Source organism: Pleurodeles waltl, chromosome 2_2, assembly GCF_031143425.1.
Source record: "Pleurodeles waltl isolate 20211129_DDA chromosome 2_2, aPleWal1.hap1.20221129, whole genome shotgun sequence".
Lineage (NCBI taxonomy): Eukaryota > Metazoa > Chordata > Amphibia > Caudata > Salamandridae > Pleurodeles > Pleurodeles waltl.
This window is the reverse complement of record NC_090439.1, coordinates 789,581,647-789,600,130: the sequence shown is the minus strand read 5'-3', so window position 1 is coordinate 789,600,130 and position 18,484 is coordinate 789,581,647.

The window sequence follows — 18,484 nt, the reverse complement described above, 5'->3', positions numbered from 1 at the left end:
CATGACCTACAGCTCCATGAAGAGCCTTTAGAAGAGAGTTTCTTATTTGAAACCCTTTCCTCCACTCAATGGGCTACACACTATCTACCTATGCTAAAAGGCATGCTTAGATACACTGAGGACATTTTTAAAAATCCTAATACGGCTAGAGATATCGTCCCAGGAGTAGATTAAAAAGTATAGGGCCTCACCGTCTGATTACCATATGTCTCAGGGGACTGTTACCACCAAACTCACTTGTCATTACCACTGCATGCAAGCATTCAATTCCCAAACTAGCAGGGATGCCTAGCTGCCTGACAAGGAGAGTAAGCTTATTGATGCTGCAGTGATGAGTGGTGCGGCGCAATCCAACAATCATTGGCGAATTGCCAATTCAGTGGGCCAACTTGCCTGTTATGATCGTTCTTACTGGGATGAAATGGAGAATCTAATCTAACATCTCCCAGAGGAGCACAAGTAACGAGGACAACAACTTGCCTCTGAAAGCAAGCTTATTTTTAACACCTCAATATGGTGTGCCTTGAACTCTGCTGACACTGCAGCTAGAGGCATCAATAACAGCATCTTGCTCAGACGTCATGCGTGGCTTCGTGTTTCTGGTTTTAAACCAGAGCTGCAGTAGAGTGTCCTTAATATGCCCTTCGACAAAGAACATCTGTTTGGTCTCCAAGTAGACCAAACACTAGAAAAATAAAGACTACAGAGACAGGGAAGACAATGGGGGCCTTCCAAACACCAACCAGCCATGACTACTTTCAATGCCCCAAATACTGTGGTGGTTGCAAAGCAACATTTTCTGACACCTACTTCCTGTCAATGCTATCAAGGTCAAACTACCACCCTTAAAGATTATTCCTGTGGCTTCTTCAGAGGTAATAATGCCAAAGGCAGAGATAAGGGTGCTTTCCCACATGGGTCAACTCCCACTGCTAAACAGTGACTCCCCCCCCATGTTACCCCTGTCCATATAACACCTTTCAGCGGTCGCCTATAAGATTTACCACCGACATGGCAGGTAGTTAGATCAGACCAGTGGTTGTTGGACATTATCCAACATGGCTATGTTTGGAGCTCATTAGCATACCTCCCAACCTTCTGCCTCACAATCACAGGCTATCAACGAGACATCAGGCATTGCTCAAACAGTATGTGCCATCTCTTCTTCTCAAAGGAGCTACAGAATCCATCCCTCTATGTCATAATGGTTCAGGGGTATACATTCTATTCTTCCTAATACCCAAAAAGGACGGATCGCTGCAGTGAATTTTAGACCTCAGGCCCCTAAACAAGTACATCCGGTCAGAGCACTTCCACATGGTTACCTTGCAAGACATGAAGCCACCTCTCCAACACAGTGACGTTATGGTTACACTAGACCTAGAGGACGCCTATTTTCACATACTAATATACCCAGCACATCGCAAATATCTCAGGTTTGTAGTGGGCAGCAAACATTATCAGTTCAAAGTCCTACCTTTTGGGGCAACTACTGCACCTCGGGTATTCACCAAATGCCTAGTGGTGGTAGCAGCCCATCTACGCAGACAAAAAGTGCATGTTCAGGCTTCTCAAAGCCAGCACTCATGAACAGTGTCAACAACACACTCAGGTTACAATAGATTTGCTCCAATGCTTAGGGTTCTCCATCAATATCACAAAATCTCACCTTCCACCTCTGCGGTTTCAGCCATACCTAGGGCCTATTCTAAACAGACAAATAGGATTAGCCTATCCCAATTGTGCAAGAATCAAGAGTTTCCAAACGTTGTTTGACAAATCAACAACTCGCAGTGAGGAGACTCGTGCATCTCCCAGGGATGATGGCCTCCTGTGTTGCCATAGTACCCCTTGCATCTGTTACTCCAAAGCCTAGTAGGACAGTGGTCTCACTACAGGGTCAGTTAGAAAATCTAGTGATGATAGACCACCACACATAACTCCCTGCAGTGGTGGAATACCAACGACTTATTACGAGGGCAGCTTTTCCTCAGCCCTGTTCCCCACTTCACTGTCACAAAGGAAGCATTACTCACAGGATGGGGTGCACACTTGCAGGATCTCACATTACAGGGTCTCAAGGACACCAAACACCAGGGTCCCCACATCAGCTATCTAGAGCTTAACTATTCACCTAGCATTGAAAGCATTCCTGCCTCACCTAATTGGCAAGGTTGTCCTAGTCCGGACGAACAATGACAACCATGCATTATCTACAAAAATAGGGTGGACACATTCTCTACAATTATCTCACCTATCTCAGATAATTTGGAGATGTGCTTTGCATCACATCATTCACCTGTTAGGGCAGTACCTTCCAGTAACAGACGACTTTGCAGACGTCCTCAACAGGATGCAGCAACATGTCCACAAGTGAGAACTCCACCCCTAAGTCCTCCTTCTATAATTTTTTAGATGGGGGGTTCCCTCGTGTAGATCTCTTCGCAACCGTAGAAAACGCCAAATGCCCAAATTTCGCATCCAGGTTCCCACACCCACTATCTAAGGGCAATACACTGTAGATTAATTTGTCAGGGATATTTGCCTATGCTTTTCCCACTCTCCTTCCATTTCTAGCTCGAAAGCTCAAGCAGACATTGCTCACTCTAGTACTAGTGGCTCTAACATGTGAATCAGGGCTGACGGGCCCAATATTACTGGACCTTTCTGTAGTCCCCCAACAAGGAGATTTCCAACAGGCCGGACCTTCGCACTCAGAACCATGGAGAAATGAGGCACCTGGATCCCAAGGATCTCAACCTGGCGATTTGACTCCTGAGGTCATAGAATTTGGTTACCTGAATCTACCACCTGAATTTATGGCTATTCTCAGGGAAGCTTGTAGTCATGCCACACAGCTAAATGGAAGAGGTTTGTTTGTTATTGTCATTCAAAAGAAATTGATCCTTTTAATGCCACTGTACAAAACACTGTCTTTTACCTGCTTCATTTACAACTCTCTGGGCTATCATTCACCTCCATATGGGTACATCTCACTGCATTAGCTGTCTATCTGCAAAATAAGCAACACATGTCTCTATTCAAAATACCAGTCATTAAAGCCTTCATGGAGGGGCCTGAGAGTAATTCCACCACGGGTTCCACCTGCACCTTCATGGAATCTTAACATTGTTCTTACACGACTCATGGGCTCTCCATTCGAGCCCCTGCATACCTACCTCCTTCAATATCTTTATTGGAAAGTGTCATTTTTAATTGTTATTACCTCACTTTGACGCGTTAGCAGGCTTTAGGCATATACCTTGTAACAAACTTTCTTCCATCTCCAAGGAGACAGGGTGGTCCTATGCACCAAACCTAAATTTCTACCAAAAGTTGTTTCTGACTTTCAACTCAATCAGTTGAGTTACAGTTTTTTCTCTCAACCAGAATTGATTGTGGAGAGTGCTCTCCACGCGTTAGATGTCAAAAGAGCCCTTATGTTCTACAAAAAAAAAGTTTTAGAGACACTAAACAACTATTTGTTGCTTTTTCACCACCTCAAAGGAAAGCCTATATCAAAATCAGGTGTTGCCAGATGGATAGCTAAGTGCATTCAAACATGTTTCGCTGAAGCCAAATTAACTCTTACCTACAGCTCCTAGAGCACACTGTACTAGAAAGAAATGAGCGTCCTTGGCTTCCCTAGGAAACATTCCAATAGCTGACATATACAAAGTAGCTACCTGGTCTACACAACTTACTTTCACAAAACATTACTGTGTAGGTGTTCAAGCACACCAACACGCTAATGTAGGTCAGGCAGTGCTACGTACACTTTCAAAAGCCCTTTTATGATATAGAAAGTGTTTTCCAAGTCATAAAAGGACTTTTGTACATGGTCATACGCCATTCTGTGGTATTGACCCCTGTGTTTTTGTAAATTGCAGCGTTGGCAACCTCAAAATGGTTTTGTGCATCTGGTCCCCTAGTTCTCTAACTTAGTTCTAAAAAGAAATCTTATAAGAACCCACATAGTGATAGTCACTAAGGGAGCATTCAGCAAGGGGTGAAAATGACCTAATTTCTATTAAAAGCCAGTACCGAGATCTGTGGGCTTCTAAAATCCTTGATCACTGAAAAGCTTAAGAATTCCAATCACCTGCTCTCATCTTATATCACACTTATCTACCCATCACCATATGTCATGTCTCTATCAATCTATCCTCCATTCCCACTCTGACTCATCCCAAATCCATTCTACTACTTTCATCTCCTAACTAACTATGCCTAAGCTGTTCCCTCCGCCTCCACATCTAACCCACCAAACCTCACTTTACTACCATGACCCCCCAAACAACCCTTCTATATTCTCCCACATTTATCTCACCCTGCTACTATGATCTCCCTAACCCCTTCCACAGACTCATCCCTCCTCCACCCTCCCTTTACTCATCCCAAGCCTAAATCCTATTACCATAAACTCCCAATTAACACTTCAGGATTCTTTCTTCCTCCACCCCTCCATTACTCCAGTCAATCTAACTAACAAACTCTCATATCCACGGCTCAAATGAACTCATAATAATACTAAAACTGTACTCATATTTCCCTATACAAATCCACCACTAATTCTTCTTGGGTTCGACCTTAAATAGGATATCGAGACAGGTTTATTTATGACAATTAATTAAAATGTGTACAAGTACAGAAAATAAATTATGAAATCGCAGTAGATAAAACATCGATCTTTAAAGAGCCAAACTTTAAAATATATTTTTGTTGAATTGAAAAAATAACTTTATAACAGTTAATATTACAACTCTAGGAGAGGACTGTGCTGCTGTGTCTTTCGCTCTCGAATTGCGATATCGAGTGCGTTCTGCGAGAAGCTGGTTGTCTATGACTCGACAAAACAGAAATATTTGACGTCAGATTCTCAGCTGGGTTTATCAGCAATCTATTATGTGATTCATATTGTTAGCGCGTGAGACCTTAATAAGTAAACGTACAAGGGGACGCAAATAGGTTGATGAACCTTTTGACTCATATTAAGAAGTTCTTACCATAGCTCCAGTACCTAATTGATAATCAATACACAATAATCAATAATCAGTAGTAATCAATAAAATCAACAATCAATGGAGTCAGTAAATGTCACACATCATGACCTTTCAGCCATGAATAACCACACCTTTAATAAAAGTTTAGTAAGTTTGTTTCCTTTATATTAACAATTCTAAAGTTATGTAGATCAATCTTAATATCTAATGAAACACATTTATGAGCAATACTGATTGTCCAAATCGGCGGAAGAAACGCAATCTAATCAAAGCTTGAAACACAACACATTTAAGAGCTACAGTGCAAATCAATAGCAGAATCAGTTGCAACAAAGATATCACATACATGAAATTCAGTAAAGTAATTCATCAATCATTTGTCCCTATATTCGTCAATCATTTGAGAGGCCCCTTAACTAACATCAGATTAGCATCAGCATCTTGGGCTTCATGCGAAACAACTTAGAACACAAATTAAGGGAAAACATATAACTATGGATCTGTCAAAACAGTGCAGTTGGTACCTAGAAAGAAAAGGCATAAAATGCATAAAAGACACACTTCATCATACCTACCTATCCACGGTATGGGTCAGCAGGCGGAATCAGTCTTCGTCCTCAGGTCATCAGTCGATCAGCAAAGCATCAGGCTCTCAGTCAGAGAGGATTAGTCCAATGACAGAATAAGTCTCGAATCTCTCCTAAAGTCTCTTCTTCTCTCAAAGTCGCAGCAAATCTCAAATCTGAAGTCTAAAGTCTCTCTCCTAAAGTATATACCTCAAGTCTGAATAATTCTCTTCTGTCGCATTATTATATCAGTCACCTGCACTATCCCCTAATTTCCTATTGGTCAGTCAATTTTACATTTTTACTCTACCCAATAATATTTCTACACCAAATCTATTAATTCTAATATTTCATTCTTCACATGAAGTTGATTGGGTCACTTTACGATGTCCTCATCATCCGGCTCATCAGAAAACAATATTGTTACATCTTCAGCTCCAGTCAGTGTCTTCATTGTTCTCATCCTGGGAAAGTACATCTCACACACATCACACAAAAATTGTTACACTAACAGGAACCTCACCTTCTAGCATTTGGTTCTCACAAAAAGCTTCTGTTAAGCACTTTTACCAAGACAATGGACATTTCACAGTTTAATTCACCTGTCAGCATTTTTATTAACCGCTAAGAAATGCAGCTTCTGTACGAGGCCTGGCAGGACTAGGCCAAGACACTCGCTAAGTTAAGGCCTACAATTAATAAAGCTAGAGCAAACTTCATAACCCTTAATATGACATATTACTACATCAGTCTAATACATTTTCAATATCTCATAAGCATTAATCATTAATTAGTACATTTCGTGAACACTGGTGGCCATTCTTCAAAGTCACATTTCCAAAATACCTATATTATATTTCTACATTATTCATTTTCTACATAATTCATTATTCTAAATACATAAACACTCATTAATAAATTTCAAGTTAGAACAACTGCGCTAGTAATTCCTCCTCTGATGATTAAATGTGTCATCACACTATCACCCACAACTTTAACAATTTGATTTCTTTATAATTTTGTCTTCTCCTTGAATTTTCCCTGTAAAATGTTTCCCTTTTCTTTTCTTTCCTCCTCTGATTATTCTTAGTCCTTTTCAATTTAATCCGTTTGCATAATTTGCATGATCCCCATATCCCAATTAGACAAATCACGACAATTAATACTCCCTGTAATATTTTCAATAGAACCCCATTCCAAATGTTGCTGAGCCAATTTCCCACTGAAGCAAACCTTTTGCCAACTTTTTCCCAAACACCTGGTCCTTTCAATTCCTTCAAATCAGTACTTGCATTAGTCAGGTTAATAAGTAAGGGCCAGATGTTGCAAATGTTTACGAGTCGCAAACGGCTCACAGCGCTATTTGCAACACCGCAAAATCCGAAATGGGATGTTCAAATCCCATTTCGGAGTACCAAATAGCGATGCGACCCATTACCGACCCTCAAAAATTGCGACCTGATTTTGCGACCCGCAATTAGTAAGTCAAAAATTGCGAGTCGCAAACCGTATGCAAAAGCCAGTCGCAAATTGCGACTAGTCACAAAAAGCCCCTATTGCACACCCAGATTACCACTGATTCAGAGCAGGTGGTAACCAGAACCATAGTATAAAAGGAGACCCAGAAGGCATCTGGGCTACTCAAAATGGCTGCACTATACGTGATTGCATGGAGGAGGAGAGTCCAGGCTGCCTAGCAGAGGAGGAGGAGGCAGAGACAGGAGAGGATATAATGAACCAGGCAGACACTATTTCAACAAACTGAGGAGTAGATTTATGATAAATACAGACTGAGCAGCGCTGTTATCTTAGAGATAATTGAACTGCTGAAACCTCAGCTTGAACGCCAGACAATGCGCAGCAGCGCCATCCCCACACATGTGCAAGTGCTATGCTCACTGCACCTCTTGGCCTCGGGTAGCTGTCAGGGGGTGATTGCTGTGGCAGATGGGGTATTCCAAAGTGCACTCTCACGATTCTTCAGACGTTTCCTATATGCCATACTCGCACACATGTCCAGATATATATACCTTCCCAGAAATGAGGCAGAAATGAACAGCACCAAGTTGGATTTCTACAGAATTGCCAACTTTCCCCATGTAATAGGGTGTGTGGACGGGACACATATACCAATTTGCCCACCAGCAAATCTGGAATATGTGTTCCGCAATAGGAAATGTACCCACTCACTAAACATGCAGGTGGTATGTGATGCCCATAATGTCATTACTGACATTGTGGCTAAATATCCAGGGAGTACACATGATGCATACATATTCAGGCACAGTGGGATACATCAACGCCTAGAACATGGGGAGTTTCGAGAAGGATATTTATTAGGTACTGGCGAGTACACTCTGAAGCCTTACATACAGGTCACTGTGTAACCCTGTGATGCCCTGCTAAATTTGCCTCTTTTGTCAAACAGGTGACAGTGCATATGCCCTGAGACCATGGATACTCACCCCATACCTAACACCTGGCAATCAGAATGAGAGGCGATACATCATTGCACATCGGCAGACCAGAACTGTAGTCGAGAGGACGTTTGGCTTGTTGAAGTCAAGATTCCGATGCCTCCACAAAAGTGGAGGAGCACTTCAGTATGCCCCAGAAACAGCATGCAAGATAGTTGCCACCTGTGCCATCCCACACAACATTGCCACCAGACGTGGGTTATATCTCACCCCTGAAGACACAGATTCGGAGGATGAGGAGCAAGAGCTACCACGCCGACAGCCTGGGGATAGAAGCATCGCAATGGAGGGCAGACAGAGACGGAACCACATTGCAACCCACTACTTTGGCAGGTACGTAGCAACCGTGACAACACTCACTAATGTAAGACACACATAGCCCAGTTGTGTAGTCAAACAAACTAACCCTTTTATTGCAGGACCATAATGTTGAAATCATTGTGAACTATACTACAGTATGGAAAAAAATCTAGTCTAATCTGACACATTATGTCCATGTGCTTTTGTAACATTACGTGTCAGTAGCTCACAGCCTCCTACAACTGCGGCCACCATGGCTCTCTCCAGCTTGGTCCCCTGAGCCCTGCCATGCACTGCTAATCCGCAACACACGTGCATCAGTGGCAGACATACTACTCACAGTGGAGCCCTCTTCACTGTCCTGCGGGGTATCCCCAATGCCCCTTGCAGCCTGTCTGGTCTCCAGCAGACCCACCACATGGCTGATGCGGCCAAGTCATCGTGCCACATCTCCTGCAAAATGCCCCAGTTCCACTTGCAGGCTGACAGTGCACCTTGACAGGCAGGTTGTATTGGTTGCCAGGCGCCCTACGGACACACCTAGCCTGTCTAAACGGGCAGCAGTGTTGCGCTCCCTGCGCCGTGCCTGTGCCCTGTCAGCCACCAGTTCCTTGACCAAATTGTCTATGGAGGTAGTCAAGTTACCCAAGTGAGTGTTCAATGTTGTGAACTGGTTCTCCACATTTGTCAGCCCATGCGTGATAGTGGGCTGCAGTCTTGAGAGGTTACGGTTCATTAACCTCATTTGTCTATTTTGCAGGCACTGACTCTGCAATAAGCATGCCTCAATTCCCACAAAATCTACATCAGACACATCCTCCCTACCCACAGACTGCATTGTGCGTCGTCGTCTACGCACCGCGCCTGATGATCCATGTGTTTGCCTTTCCATAGGCATTGGCCCTGGTGTCCCAATGGCTGCCTCCATACCCAGAGCAGGATCGTCCATGGTCTCCTCTGCCAATTCCATGGGTGGTGTTGTCCTGCACTCCCCTGCGGTGTCCGTGGCAGCCTCCTCCTATGTGGCTGTACCATGTTCCTCTCCCTGCACAGTGGCGCTGATGGGGGGGCCTTGTGGGAGACCTGTGGGACATAGGGGATACACTGTCAGTCTTGCACATATGTTTAATGCTTCAGAATAAACATTTGCCTATATTTTGACTACTGTACTATATTGCCCACAATGCACTATTCTATAGGTTGCAAAACTGTGAATGGAGCTACTCTGGAGGTGCCTGCTGATGTGTACTGGGATTGTGTGCATAGTGCATATGCAGGTGTGAATGCATATATTTTGGTACTTACTTTTTGATGTTCCTGGTGCAGTTCTACGTCTCCAATGCCCAGTACAGCCTCTGGCTCAAGAGTTGTCTCCACCATGTTTTCGATTGCTGTAGGGGGTGGAACAGTAGATGGCCCTCCTCCAGTGCCATGCATCTCCCTCATGCGCTCCGCCACCCTCTCTTTCATCCTGGAGCGAAGGTCATACCACCTTTTGAGGATTTCATCCAGGGTGCGGTGGCTGACACCAATGGCATTGATCTTGTTCTGGATGTCCTGCCAGATCTTCTTTTTTTGGGTGTCAGGGACACTCATTGCTGCCTTGCCAAATAATTCTTCATGGTGCAGGCAGCACTCCTCAGTCAGCACCTCCAACTCCTTGTCAGAAAACTTGATTTTGTGTTTTCTGCCTCCACTGGGTGTCTCCTTCTCCTGTGTAGCCATTGTTGCTGCAGCTCCTCTCACCTGGGCGTGGCTCTGCAGTTTGGGCTGGGTGGGCTCCTCCCTGTTCCATGTGGTTACTTCCTGGTTCTGATGTCATCACTCAGAACCAGGAAGTGGGTATTTCAAAAGTTTAATTCCACCTGCATGCAATTTGCGAGTCAGTTGCAATTTGCGACACAGGACCACACCCTTCGTGCCATTTGCGACCTCGCTTTTTGTAAGGTCGCAAATTGTGACCTAGCTAAAAGCGAGGTCGCAAAATGCGGTGCGACTCCGCTACGACTCGCTATTTGAAATAGCGATTTTTACTAGAATATCGTTTTGCGAGTCAGAAATAGCAATTTGCATGGAGTCGCTATTTCCGACTCGCAAATTTTTTCTTTCCTACATCTGGCCCTAAGTCTCTTATCTCTTTACTATTGTCAGGTATATATGAACAACAATGCCTAGCGTTAATCATTCTACAGACTCTGCCATCCTTCGCTAAAAGAATGTCTAAAGCAAGACAATTTTCAAGAGTCATAGCTCCATACGCAGCTAATTCAGTATCTATCAGGATTATAGCCCCTGAAAAATGTGTCAGCATGTTATCCACAATAGTAGACAGCTTTCGAATCTTAATCGATTTCAGGATAACTCCCGCTGAAGGAATCACCGCACCAAATACATCTCCCACTATAGCAGAAGAGGACTCTCTCCTCTGTCTCTTATGATGTAATTCAGTCACTTTCGAAAACGTTTTCAAATCATCCATTTGATAAATCTTTGGGAAAACTATCCCCAAATAACATGTCCCATACCATCCTCTTGGAAGACGGTAATAAGCATTAAGTCCACAAATATAGTATATCCTTGGAATTGGAGGGTCCTGCCCATTCAACGTAAATGTCTATTTACTCTGAAACAAAAACACATGCCTGCATTCACTCGTACCCACAAATAAAGTGTCAGTGCACGATTTAGGCCTATATATACAAAGGTTCCCTACGAGTAGTGCATCTAAAGCTAACTTCCCTTGCTTTCTAATTGCACTATAAGCATAATCATTCTTGTAAGTCCTTTTCTCTAAGACTTTACTAATTTCTCCTTTAACTCATTTCTTCTGTCATCAGTGTGATCTAAGAAGCTCTTCTCTAAAGGTGTAAGCAAGCATGTTAGGTTGTTGGTATGCGCATAAGCTGTGCCAAACGTCAACGTAGGTTCAAAGAATCCTCTAACTAATACTATATTATTATCCTTAACTATTTCACTCAAATATCTAATTATAGGAACAAACGAAAACACAAAATCATGATTCGAGTAAAAATACTGAATATGCTCCTGATTATAAAACCTTGTTAGTAACAGACTACAACTTATCCCAAACGTTAAAAGCAAGCTGATAGGTGACTCCTTCCTCAACTGAAGAAGGAATCTGCGTACACACAAAACAATTCTTCGCATCCATTGTTTCAACATACTCACTCAATAAGCGATAGAAAACATTAGAAGAAAGTTCTCCCTGCGCATTAGTATAATCATGCAAATATTTCTCATCTAACTCAAACCTCTCTAATGCCTTTAGTGCAGTAGTTGTCTCAAAAGCAGAAGTATGGTTGGCTCACTTTGCATCAAGAACAGACATACCCACAATCAACACCACAAACAATATCCCATACATAATTGCCAAACCAATGCTCATATATTTACAGTGCCAAGCATCTCTACCCTGTTTGTTAAAGTCAGCCATGATCTGCAAAGAATCAGAAAGCAGAAGAAATTTGGAAAAACTTGCAGCAAAAATTAAAAAATAGACAATTCTTCTTTCAGCAGTCCAGTTTCGCTTCCAGGAACTTTTCTTCCTTGTCAAAATCGGTTAGCAGCTTTATCAAAATCGGGTTTCATAAAGTCAAATCAGGTTTCAATGTCTTTTCCATTTACTTTCAACAGTCTCTTTCTCAATAATTTTCTCTCAGATTGTTTCAACAGTTCAGTTCATTAACCTTCTTCACGTTACCTCAAAATATTGACCTGGAACTTCTCTATCAAAACAAAAAGACATAGGCGGTCATTACAACATTGGCGGTAAAAGGCGCTTACCGCCGTGCAGAAGACCGCCAACACACCGCCGTGGAAATCCGCCACAGCTATCATGACCCACAGCACGGAATCCGCCAAAATTCAGACACCCACACAAGTCCGCCACACCAAAGGTCAGTGATAAACTGGTGAAAACAAAACCTCCACCGTCACGCCAACAGAAACACGCCCACACTATCACAACCCATGAATCCACACGGCGGTCTTTCAACCGCGGTATTCCATTGTCGGTACACACCGCTGCGCTCAAAATACACACACACATACAAAACACAGCCACATTGGACAATTCAAAATACACACACCTGATACACATACACACACCACTCCCACACACCCAAAACAATATATAACACACACCCACAAACCCCTACCACCACAATTACGAGAGAAGACCAGAGAGAGACACCACCATCAACAATACTAGCATCCACAGGCACACAACACCATCACCCACATAACTTCTACGCACCTCACACTGCACACCACTACATATCAGCACACTTATCACCCCACACACCACCCCACACATCACCTACACCACCCCATGGCACTTCAAAGACACCCCAGGTTCTCGGAGGAGGAGCTCAGGGTCATGGTGGAGGAAATCGTCCGGGTAGAGCCACAGCTATTCGGATCACAGGTGCAGCACACCACCATTGCAAAGAAGATGGAGCTATGGCGAAGAATAGTGGACAGGGTCAATGCAGTGGAACAGCACCCAAGAAATCGGGAGGACATCAGGAAGAGGTGGTACGACCTACGGGGGAAGGTGCGTTCTGTGGTCTCAAGACACCACCTTGCGATTCAGCGGACTGGTGGCGAACCCCCACCTCCTCCCCCACAACTAACAACATGGGAGGAGCAGGTCTTGGCGATTCTGCATCCTGAGGGCCTCGCAGGAGTAGGTGGAGGAATGGGCTCTGGTAAGTTACATCTTATCTATTACATCCTCCACCCTACCTGCATGCCAGCACATACCCCTACCCTCACCCTCACCCCCATCACTCCAACTCCTCACAAATGTCCCAACATCACAAACCACACATCCTAACACCAAGCCCTGCATCCAACAACAAAGAATGGACACCCATCACTAAAGCATGGCCACTGCACATGCCCATACACCCCCCTAAACCATCATCACACAAGGTCCCACACAGGAATGCAAGCACTGGGGTACACGGTCACCCACCCATTGCCCACCATGGCACACACAGAAGTAATAAACATCCTTTTATACCCCTGCAGGACCCCTACCCAACGTCACCGGACAGGAGGATCCACACATGTCCACACCACCAACAGAAGAGGCCCACAGAGATGACAGCACCTCTGTCCAACTGGATCTAGATGACCAGCCCGGCCCATCGGGGACCTCGGGACAGTCTGTTCCCCTCACCCAGTCACAGGCCACCACAGAGCTTCCCCCCTCTGGAAACACCAGCACAGCACCCACCCAGCGGGCCCATACCTCCGTACCCAGGACACGTCAATCAGCAGTGTGTCCACCACTACAGGGAACCCAGGCTAACCCACCACCCCAACAACAACAGGGACCTGGGGGCAGTGGTAGTGGGCACACGGTCCAGGGGACGGAGGCCCAGGGAACCCACTCTCCACAAGACCCTCTCCAACATCATGGGAGCCTACCACCACTCCCATGAGATGATGGCAACGGTACTGGGCAAGTTTCAGGAGACCCAGAGCCTGCAGGAGGAACAGTATTTGGGCTTCAGGGAGGAACTCAGAGCCTTCAATTCCACCCTGGGCACCATCAGAGGGGTGCTGAAGGAAGTACTCAACACCAGGAGGGACACTGTGGCACTACAAGGGGCCCCTGACACTAGCTCGGACGATGAACTGCCCACCACCTCTGCCGGCACTAGTGGACAGGAGGCATCGCCACAGGACCACCACACCAGCACCCCACCCCCTGCAGAGGGAGAACCACCTCGCAAACGGTCCCTGAGATCCAGGACAAAAACAGAGAACGATGCCAAGACCCCCGCCAAGAAATGAGACCAACCTGAATGTCATCCTTCTGTCCCACTTTGTCACCCTGTCCATCCTTAAACTGCCCCAGCTCCTCTTCCTATGCCCATTTGGGCAATGCACCTGTGAGACTAATAGACTGGACTCTGCCATGGACATTCCTCCGCCATCACCCCTCACCATTTTGCTACCCCCTGCAATATTGAGCACTAAAATAAACACCCTTAAAGCACAAAACAATCTGGAGTCAGTCTGTGATTTCGGAATACTGTATTAGCAATTACTGTGGCAAAAAGCTCTTTTATTTGTAATGTCAACATACCTATGTCACACAGCTCTAGTCCATGAGGAATCAAAGCAGATGTCACACATTGGGACCCACATCTGTGAAATCGTAAGGGAAAGTGACAACTCAGTGACCATACACTGGGTGAAAACGACAGACAGTAGAGAGGTAGTAGTGTTTAAGTACATGTAGTAGGCAGGTTTGTATTCTTACCTGTGTTTCACTGGAAATATTGCTGGATCACTGAGTCCCTGTTGTCCATGTCTTCTTCTTCTGCTTCCTCGTCTTCACTGTCCACAGGCTCCACAGCTGCAACATCACCGCCATCTGGACCATCCTCCTGCAGAAAAGGCACATGTTGCCGGAAAGCCAAGTTGTGAAGCATACAGCAGGCCACGATGATCTGGCACACCTTCTTTGGTGAGTAGAATAGGGATCCACCTGTCATATGGAGGCACCTGAACCTGGCCTTCAGTAGGCCGAAGGTCCGTTCGATCACCCTCCTAGTTTGCCCATGGGCCTCATTGTTGCGTTCCTCTGCCCTTGTCCTGGGATTCCTCACTGGGGTCAGTAGCCATGACAGGTTGGGGTAACCAGAGTCACCTGCAAATGGCAAGGGACAACTGTTAGACACACACTAACCTGTAGGGATATCCCCAGACCCAGACAACCATTCCCACTGTCTAGCTTCCAGGTGCTCACCTAATAGCCACACACGGTGCCTCTGGAGTTGATCCATCACATAAGGTATGCTGCTATTACGCAGGATGTAGGCGTCATGCACTGAGCCAGGGAACTTGGCATTCACATGGGAGATGTACTGGTCGGCCAAACATACCATCTGTACATTCATCAAATGATAACTCTTCCGGTTTCTGTACACCTGTTCACTCCTGTGGGGGGGACCAAAGCCACATGTATCCCATCAATGGCACCTATGATGTTGGGGATATGTCCTAGGGCATAGAAATCACCTTTCACTGTAGGCAAATCCTCCACCTGAGGGAAAATGATGTAGCTTCGCATGTGTTTCAGCAGGGCAGACAACACTCTGGACAACACGTTGGAAAACATAGGCTGGGACATCGCTGATGCTGTGGCCACTGTTGGTTGAAATGACCCACTTGCAAGGAAATGGAGCACTGACAGCACCTGCACTTGAGGGGGGATTCCTGTGGGATGGCGGATAGCTGACATCAGGTCTGGCTCCAGCTGGGTACACAGTTCCTGGATTGTGGCACGGTCAAGCCTGAAGGTGATGATCACATGTCTTTCCTCCATTGTCGACAGGTCCACCAACGGTCGGTACACCGGAGGATGCTGCCATCTCCTCACATGTCCCAGCGGACGGTGCCTATGAAGGACAACAGCGAGCACAGAGTCAAACAACTCAGAGGTACGTACCCAAAGCTTACACAGAACACGATTCCTAATCCAAAAAGTGGCCTGTATGTGTGTTGAGTCTAGGCCTAGGTATGTGTGACGCAGTTAAAAATGAAGCCATGTGGGCCCCTGAAATGGCGGCTGCCTGACCTGTAAAGTGGGACAATTGGATGTGAGGTAACTGCGCTGGTGTTGTACACCGTTGCGATAAGCGGTCGAAGACCACGGCGCAATGCTGCATTGGTTAACATTGGACTCTATGGGTCCCAGGAGCCAATGACGATGTACGCCGGTGGTGACGGTACGCACCGCCGCGGACGTGACCGCCATTTTCTATCTGTTCAATCACTCGATACCTGATCTTCGACAGGAGAGGACCTACACTGCAAGTGCTTCTGTGACCTCGGTCTGGAAGAGACAATGGCTCGAGTGTCTGGGGAAAGGGCCCCTGCCTTCACATCAGAGGAGTTGGAGAAACTCATGTATGGGGTCCTCCCCCAGTACACGCTAATCTACGGTCCTCCAGACAAACAGGTAAGTACACTGGGAGCATGCTATATGGGCTATGCCTGTGTGGAGAGGGGTGGAAGTAAGAAGGAAGGGGGGAGAGTGCGGCATGCATGAAACGACGGTGAGTGCATGTGCCACATGCCAAGGGTAGGGATGGGGGCCAAAGACTGTGACGGTGCAGTTGGCAATAAGTTTCTCTTCCCCCTGTACAAATTATGTAGGTCAGCACCTACCAGAACAAAGATATAAGGCGTGCCATCGCCAATGACGTCCGGACCCTGGGAGTCTACCACAGATGGAGCACCCACTGCCGGAAAAGATGGGAGGACATTCGCCGCTGGAGCAAGAAGACGGCGGAGGCTCAGCTGGGGAGGGCCTCCCAACGGGGGAGGGGTGCCCGTCGCACCATGACCCCCCTGATGTTCAGGATCCTGGCGGTGGCGTACCCGGAGTTGGATGGGCGCTTGAGGGCATCACAGCAGCCACAAGGGGGTGAGTACACTCTCATCCTGCTGATTTTGAGCGCAGTGGAGTGGTCTGGGTGGGGGAGGTGGGCTGTGGGTTTCCCTAGGGCGAGTTTAGTAGGCAAGGTCCCTCCGTAAGGCAGGCCATGTGGCACCCCACACCACCTCTGTAGAGTGCCAAGTACACCTAGTCATGCCCCTGTGTCATCCATGTGTGCAGATGTCATCCATAGCCTAGTAGGCCATTTCCCTGGAATTGAACAGTGGAGCCCAAGAGCGCGGCGTAGTGCAGGGGGATTCTGTGTCTGTCATGTCCGCCAACGGTAGCGGTAATGCATGCACTCAACATGTCTTTCTTCTGTCGTCCCCCCCTTTTTGTGGTCTCCCTGTTCTTGTGTGCATTAGCATCATCAGTGGCACCAAAGCAGGAGGGAGCTGCATCCCACATGGCCCTGGAGGGCGAAACTACGGACTCGGAGTTCACCAGTGGGACGGAGGGCGAGGGGAGCTCCACGGCGGGGACAGGAGCTGACACCAGCGACACAGACTCGTACTCTGATGGGAGCTCCCTTGTGGTGGCGGCAACATCTGTGCCCCCGCATCTACAGGTACAGCCGCCACCCCCCCTACCAGCACCGCCCCCCCAACAGCCCCTCAGACTTTGACCCGTGCCCGCTAACCCTGGAGGGTGGGCATCACCTTCGCCCCAGGCACCTCACGCCCTGCCCCAGTCACCCCTGCTGCCCTCAGTGAGGAGGCCATTGACCTCATCAGGTCCCTCACTGTTGGGCAGTCTACCATTTTTAATGCCATCCAGGGTGTAGAAAGGCAGTTGCAACAAACTAATGCATTCCTGGATGGCATTCATTCTGGTCAGGCGGCCCTTCAGCAAGCTTTTCAGACTCTGGCCTCAGCACTGATGGCAGCCATTGTCCCCATCTCTACCCTCCCCCCTCCAACTTCCTCCACCCAGACCCAATCCCCTGTACCCCTGCCTATCCCAAGCACACCTTCAGACCAGCATGCACACACGTCAACACACAAGGGAAGCTCTGGCAAACATAAGCACCACACATCCCACAGGCACTCACGCAAGCATCACACACATGCAGACGCACCAACATCCACTGCCTCCACTGTGTCCCCCTCCTCCTCGTCTCCCTCCTCCCTCCCAGTCTCGTCTCCACTCACACCTGCATGCACCACATCTACAGCCACTACTGCCATCACCAGCACACCCACCACCACACCCCGCTCACGTGCAGTCACCACCCCACTACCATTCACACATCCCCTGTGTACTCTCCCAGTGTGTCTGTGACACCACCTCCCAAGATACACAAACGCAGGCACACACCCACCCAACAGCCATCCACCTCACGACAGCCTCCAGCCCATGCACCTTCACCCAAAGTCACCAAACGTACACCTCCTACAACCACAACCTCTTCCTCCACTCCCAAACCCCCTCATCTCTACCCGTCCCAGTGTCTCCCAAAAACTTTTCCTGTCCAACCTTGACCTCTTTCCCACACCTCCCCCACCCCGTCCGTCTCCTAGGTCCCTAACTAGCACCTCAGCCACAACATCTCCGGGACCAGTGGTGCCTGTAGTCACCGGAATCTGGAGTGCACCGGCTACCGGGGCAGCCAGTGTGGCACGGAGCCACAGCACAGACAGTCCCCACCTGTGAAGC